Raw genomic sequence first — 6,566 nt, 5'->3', positions numbered from 1 at the left:
AGCCCCGCCCCGAGCCCCACCCTGACCCAGGACTCCAGGTTCAGCCTTCACCCCACCCCCTGAGGCACCAACCCCGCCCCTTGGCCCCGCCCCGAACCTCCCCTTAGCTCCAAGCCCCGCCCACTAGTGGCTCCACCCAGACCCCGCCCCTAACTCCCCCTAGCTACTAACCTCACCCACTCACGTCTGGAGAGCTTAGCTGGTTGTTTTTCAAGAATGGACGCATTCTGAGAGAGGCAGTGGGAGTGTAATCTATGGATCACGCTTTGTACACTAGATCTAGTGAATGGGGTACTTGAGGCCAAGGGTAGGTGCTCCATTTTGGGGAGCCCGGGCGCCATCTGGTGGTAAATACGGCTTCCTCCTCCACCTGCCAGGACACAGCCAAGGCAGCAGCTGACCATGCCCTTTTGCCACCCTAGGTGAGATGAGGGTAGATTCCAGTGGGATTGATTTTATTCATCAAAAAGCAAACACCAGGCAACCACCAGAAAACCTGGAAAAGGAGCTGTGGAACAAAAGCAGCTCAGGTGTAGTGTGCAGGCCATAAACGGAAGCCCTACCACCACCACCACTAAAAATAAAGGCAATCACCAAAGAGGTTCTCTGGGAATCAGATTGTAAGATAGGAAAGTCTGTGGTACAATTGTTGTGGATTGAGTGAAGGCTGCCTCTGAGTAGACAGAGGCTCTGGTACTCAATTGTGCCAGACAAAATACATGCTCCAGAAAGAAATGCTATGGGATTTCCCCTTGTTAGAAAACTGAAGGAGAAAGGAACAGGCTGGACTTGATCTCAACAAAGACGATTTATTGAGGCGAGAAAACTTCCCACAGGCATGGAGATTGTGCAAGGAGGTCGGGTTGAAGTTAGGCTTTTATGAGGTCTGAGCAAGGAGACTGAGGTTATTGAAGAGGTTATTAGGGCTAGGGGAGGTGGGGACTTGCAGTTAGGCCTGAAATGAAAGTAACCAGTCCAGAAGACCACACAGATGCAGTCACATAGAACAAAAGGAGTTTATTGCTAGCAGAGCTGACAAGGCCAATTCTCTCATGGGAGAGGGAGAAATGTCACCTGTCTTTGTTCAGGGACATCTTTATGCAGTCACGGGACTAGAGGAGGGAGGTCACTCTGCTTGTCACTGAAGATAGGGCATAGGCAGGGCAGAGAGTGGTAAACCGATCCATCCAGAGAAGCCTATGGCTGGAGCACCGGAGAGTTTTCTCTTCTTTGTAGTTTTCTTTTCTTGAAAGGTAGGCCTGGGTGGAGGGCGTTCTGCTGATAGCAGCTGGGGGCTAGAGATACATGGGGGGAGGGGCCTAGGATGGTGACTGTCAAGGCCCACAATGGAGTGTGGCTCAGGTCAGATTGCCCTGCCTGTGTCAAGCATGTCCACACATACCTGGGGTTTTGCTTGATGTTTGTATGCACCTGGCATAATAAGATGGGGGTCAATCCTTCATATTCTGCCTTTACACACATAAGATTGGGCTAAGAGGGAAGAAGTAAGTCCTTCACCCCTCAAACCTAAAAATGAAATGTCTATCCAGGCAACTGGTGGCTCACACCTGAAATCCTGGCTACTCCTGAGGCTGACATCAGAGGATCTCACTTGGAAGCCAACTGGAGTAAGAAAGTCCACATGTTACATGGGAATTCCATCATAGAGAGAAGCACATTTTGAGAGGTTGAATCAGGAGACTTTATTACAAAGCCTGAGACCGCGAGCAGACTCAAGTCCCAAAGAACCTGCAGCCCTGAATGCAGCCAGCACAAAGCTTATAAAGATAAAAAAAGAAATCACATGGTTGGGGTGAAGAGCTAAACAAAAGTGTTATCAAGAGGCAAAGCAAACCATTTAGGGGAACAATCAGGGGGAATCAAGGAATAGTTATCTGGGGGGAACAACCTGATACATCTGCAATTCAAAGAATGACCTATTTCACCTCTAGGGTTTTCAGAACTGGGTCCAAAGTCCCCATGACCTATTAAGACACAAGGATAGTAGTTAGGATAAGATGCCATTACTTAGACCCAGTAACCATATTTCATTCCCTACTAGTTCTGTGTACATGGACTCAAATCACTGATTCTTCAGTGAAAAAGCTGTATTGGGCCGTTAGGACTATGAGCTTAACCGAGTTAATACAATTTTGAATGAAGTTTAAAAAGTTTTAAACAAAGCAATTGAGAAGACATGGACCTATGGTTAGACCTAAGAGAAGTAGAATTAAGGGCCTCAAGGCTGCAGATATCAGAGTTGTTAGCCATGGGGGCCAAGTAAACAATTGTTGGAACCAGTTCTGGGAATTTGTTAACCTTTTCTTTCTTGTTTCTATATTTTATCTCACCATAGAGAGGCTCTTCTGTACTAGATCTGTTTCATTAGAATAAAAACATGTTTCTCCTAAGGTTGCGCAGAGTGCCCCCACTTCAGTTTTTTTTTTTCTGTTGTTGGTCATGGGGCTTGAATTCTGGGCCTAGGTGCGGTCCCTGTGCTCTTCAGCTCAAGGCGAGCGCTCTACCACTTGAGCCACAGCTCTACTTCCATCCTTCACTTCAGTTTTTGCCTGAGCTGATCCCAATTGCAATCTGAGGAGTCTCCAGCAGTCAAAGTTGGCTCAGTATGATGGATACCCATGTGGTCAGGAGGCTTTAAACTTAAACATAACCAACAATCCTTTCCCAGGTCAGGCTGAGTAAGGCTTACAAATCTCTGTACCACAGAAAGAGTGCCAAAAAAAGAGAAGGTTCTGGAGAAGGAGATGAAAGAAAGGGTGAAGGGGTGAAGGGTCAGTGCAAGGCAAAAGTCTTAGCTTCAGCAGATCAGAAGTGGCATGTGCCTTTAATCCAGAGCCATCAGGTTTTGGCCATGTGTGGTGGAGCTAGGCAGGGATCCGGTCTACTTTGCCATGGTGGGAATGGTCAGGATGATCGTATGGGCCCCTTCCAGGTGGGAGTGAGATCATCTTTGATGATGGAATCTCCAGGTTGGAAGGGATGGACTGGATCAGAGCTAGGCAGTGGTAGTTTCCTGTATCTGTTTATGCACCTCCCACTAAGTTGCTTGTTAGTTCTGCAGAAACTTAAGTGAGGAAGCATTGTTAAGGTAATTTAAATCAGGGGAGTGGGGGGGGGAGGCAACTTCAGTAAAATCTATCTCCCACTGGTCCCATGGAGTGCTTCCTCAGGCCCTTACTCCTGGGGGTGGCTTTTTATCCTGTTTTGTGTCAACCTGAGCATAAGCAGGGCACCTGGAGGTTTTTGCATCAGCTATCTATCTGATTTAGGAACAAAGTAGCCCCCCCTCCCCACCCCTTAGAAGATTCAGTCTTAGTTGATCCCTGGTGAGTTGTTTGGTGTACCTGGTTGCTCAAGGTTTTGCCCAGAGTTTTGGGTAAGAAAATCCATCACCTTTCAGAGTTTTGCTCTCCACCCGATGTCTTGGCTAGATGTTGTTTTTCCTCTAAGTAAGCTGTCTTGGATGGCAGGCTGAGGTTGGAAACAGTCAATAAAATATGCCCCTTGGGTTTTAAGGAAGCTTCTTGGGCAGTGGCAGTGTAGCAGGAAGACCCTTACTTAGGCAGGCAAGACCACCTAGTCATCTGGAGTGACAGAGCCCACCACAACAAAGTTGTTAACAAAGAAGCAACTTTATTGAGAAGGTTCCTACACTGACTGGTCAGGGCCGCAGCACAGGCTCGGGAGCTGATACTGTGACCCTGAGCAGTCCCCATTCTTTGGTTTTTAAAGGCAAAATCCATGAGGTTGAGCCTGGTCATGCTCAGGTGACCAATAGGATCATAACACACACAGAGGATTGTACAGTCATACCAGACCACACACAAGTGGCCAATAGGCAGAGTTTACCCTGAGCATGTGCAAAAGGCAGGGTTTACTGTAAGCATGTGGTGTCACCAGTTGGAGCCAGATTACAACCTGTTTTATGGGTCAGTCTTTAACTGAAGGCTTAGTCTTGTAACCATCTCCGACAGATGCAGTCTCCATACTTGCACACCTGTTAACACTATTATTTATGCCTTTTTCTAAAAAAATAATTATTTTATCTATTTTGCCTCATTTTTCCAAAATGGACTCTGGACTCTTGATCTTAAAAGGGGGTTGATGGGCGAAGGTCCATCTTCTGTAACTTCTTCAAGCTGACTTCAGGGGCGTTGATCCTACCTAGCCAGGAGCCTATAACCTTAGCCTATTTTACAAAGAGGCTACTAGGGTGAGATGTCATTAAGAACAATATTTTAACTTTTGAAAACTGCACAGACCATTTCTCCAGCTACAGCAGTGTAGCTTTTTTAACACTCTGGTTTGCAAAAGCATCTTTCTGGATGGCTTAGGAATGTGATCTCTGGTGACCCTAACAATGCCTAAGTTACCTGTGCAGGCCTTCAGACAAATGTCAATAGAAACACACTCTCAGGTTTATAAACCCCTCCCCCCACTTTTTTTTTTTTTTTGGAACAGATGAATTTCATGTAGCTGGTGTCAGCTCAGTTACTGCCAATTAGGGATTTTGGCACATATAGGAGTTGGGATTTAAACTATCCCCCACATTTTATAACTTTAGCTTTTTACTATGATCACAGAGGATTGGCAAGTTCCTTTCCCTTCCAAGGTAGATAGTCATGGACACTAGGCATGCTTACAAACTATCTTCCCATGATCTCCTGGCTCTGACCAAATTTTGAAGAGCCATGTACAAATGACTCTAGGATCTGACATTATTTCTGCCATCCAAGCAGTGGCCTACTGCCTCTGGATTCTCCACCATTGCTTTCGTCCCAGGAATGTCTTCTCCACACTGGGATAAATGCCTCATTGGCATTTCCCTTAGCTGGTCGCTGGACTTGAACTTGGGGCCTGAGTGCTGTCCCTCAGCTCTCCAGCTCAAGGCTAACACTCTGTCACTTTGAGTCCCAAAGCAACTCTGTTTGCTCTTTCAGCACTTGCTGGCTGATTAGAGGTGACAGTCTCACAAGGACCTTTTTTTGCCTGGGCTGGCTTTGAACCAGTTTGCAGATCAATAAGTCTTATAAAAGGCCACTTTACTCCAATTAAAAGCAACAAGGTGGTCAACATAGAAGTAGCTTTTAAAAATGCTCTTACCTGAAACTTATTAAGAGCCAGAGTTACATCTGACAAACTTGTAAGAATCCTCTGTGATTCGCTCTGGGCTTGCTGGAAATTGTTTAAAAAAACCTATAAGAGCAAACTGGAATAGCAATTATTTTGGTAATCCTAATTTTTCCTTTGTGCACTTTGAGGCAAATGTTAAGAACAATTTTACTTTTAAACTTTATATCCAAAAATCCATTCCTAATTTTAAGCCTCTTATTAATCTCTTTTAATATTTTATACTTTAGTTTTCATTTGCATTTTGAAAAGATCCCTTGAAATCTTGAGGCCAAGTGTCACTCATTGTCTTTTGGCTACTTGTTTTAAAACAGATACACATTAAAACTTTTAAACTCAAATGACAATTTTCCCTTAATGCAAGAATTACAATCACCATCACTGTACCAAGAAGCTAGACTTAATACCTTTATGACTTTTAAAAACATATCCTAATTGTAGAACATCATTGAAAGCAAGTCACATTATACAAATAAACTTTTTTTTTTTGTCGGTCATGGGGCTTGAACTATGGGCCTGAGTGCTGTCCCTCAGCTCTTCAGCTCAAGGCTCGCGTTCTACCAGTTGAGCTACAGCACCACTTCTGGTTTTCTGGTGGCTTATTGGAGATAAGAGTTTCATGGACTTTCCTGTGTGGGCTGGCTTTGAACCATGATCCTCAGATCTCAGCCTCCTGAGTAGCTAGGATAACAGGCGTGAGCCACCGGCGCCCGGCTACAAATAAACTTTTTAACACTCTTTTTAAGGCCTTTTTTTGGGGGGGGTCTGGTCGTGGGGCCTCAACTCTGGGCCTGGGTGCTGTCCCTCAGCTCTTCAGCTCAAAGCTAGCGCTCTACCACTTGAGTGACAGCACCACTTCTGGCTTTTTTCTTTTTGCTTATGTGGCACTCAGGAATCGAACCCAGGGCCTCAGGCATGCAAGGCAAGCGCTCTACTACTGAGCAAACTTCCCAGCCCTTTTAAAGGCCTTTTTAATTTTAACTTTAACACATCCAAGTGGCAGTTTTAGCAATACTAATCAGATCATCACATCACTAATTTTAACCATCATGTTTCAGGTGTCTATCTGCAGGGAAAAGGGACAGAACAAAGATGGGCCACTTGGCCCCTCCTATGGAATGGGCACACACCCAATCTGACTCTTTAGGGTTAGATGAACTGTGTTTGTGCCAGCTTGCCCTCTTTCACTATGTGTCGACTCCTCCTAGGGCCCGTTCCACCATCTGTGGACTTCCCCCAGGGCCTGTCCTACCATGCATGACTGGCTGAACTGCAATTCTACCTGTTCACTCCTCACCCCTAAAGATAGATCTTCTATTGGCTTCTAAGTTTTTCCCCTTTCTTTTCTCTTGGTTCTTGAATGAAATACACAGTTTTAAACAGACAGAACAGGTAACATCTTTGACACTGTTAAA

This window comes from Dipodomys ordii, unplaced genomic scaffold (assembly GCF_000151885.1).
Source record: "Dipodomys ordii isolate 6190 unplaced genomic scaffold, Dord_2.0 Scaffold259, whole genome shotgun sequence".
Lineage (NCBI taxonomy): Eukaryota > Metazoa > Chordata > Mammalia > Rodentia > Heteromyidae > Dipodomys > Dipodomys ordii.
Note: the sequence above shows the minus strand (reverse complement) of the source record.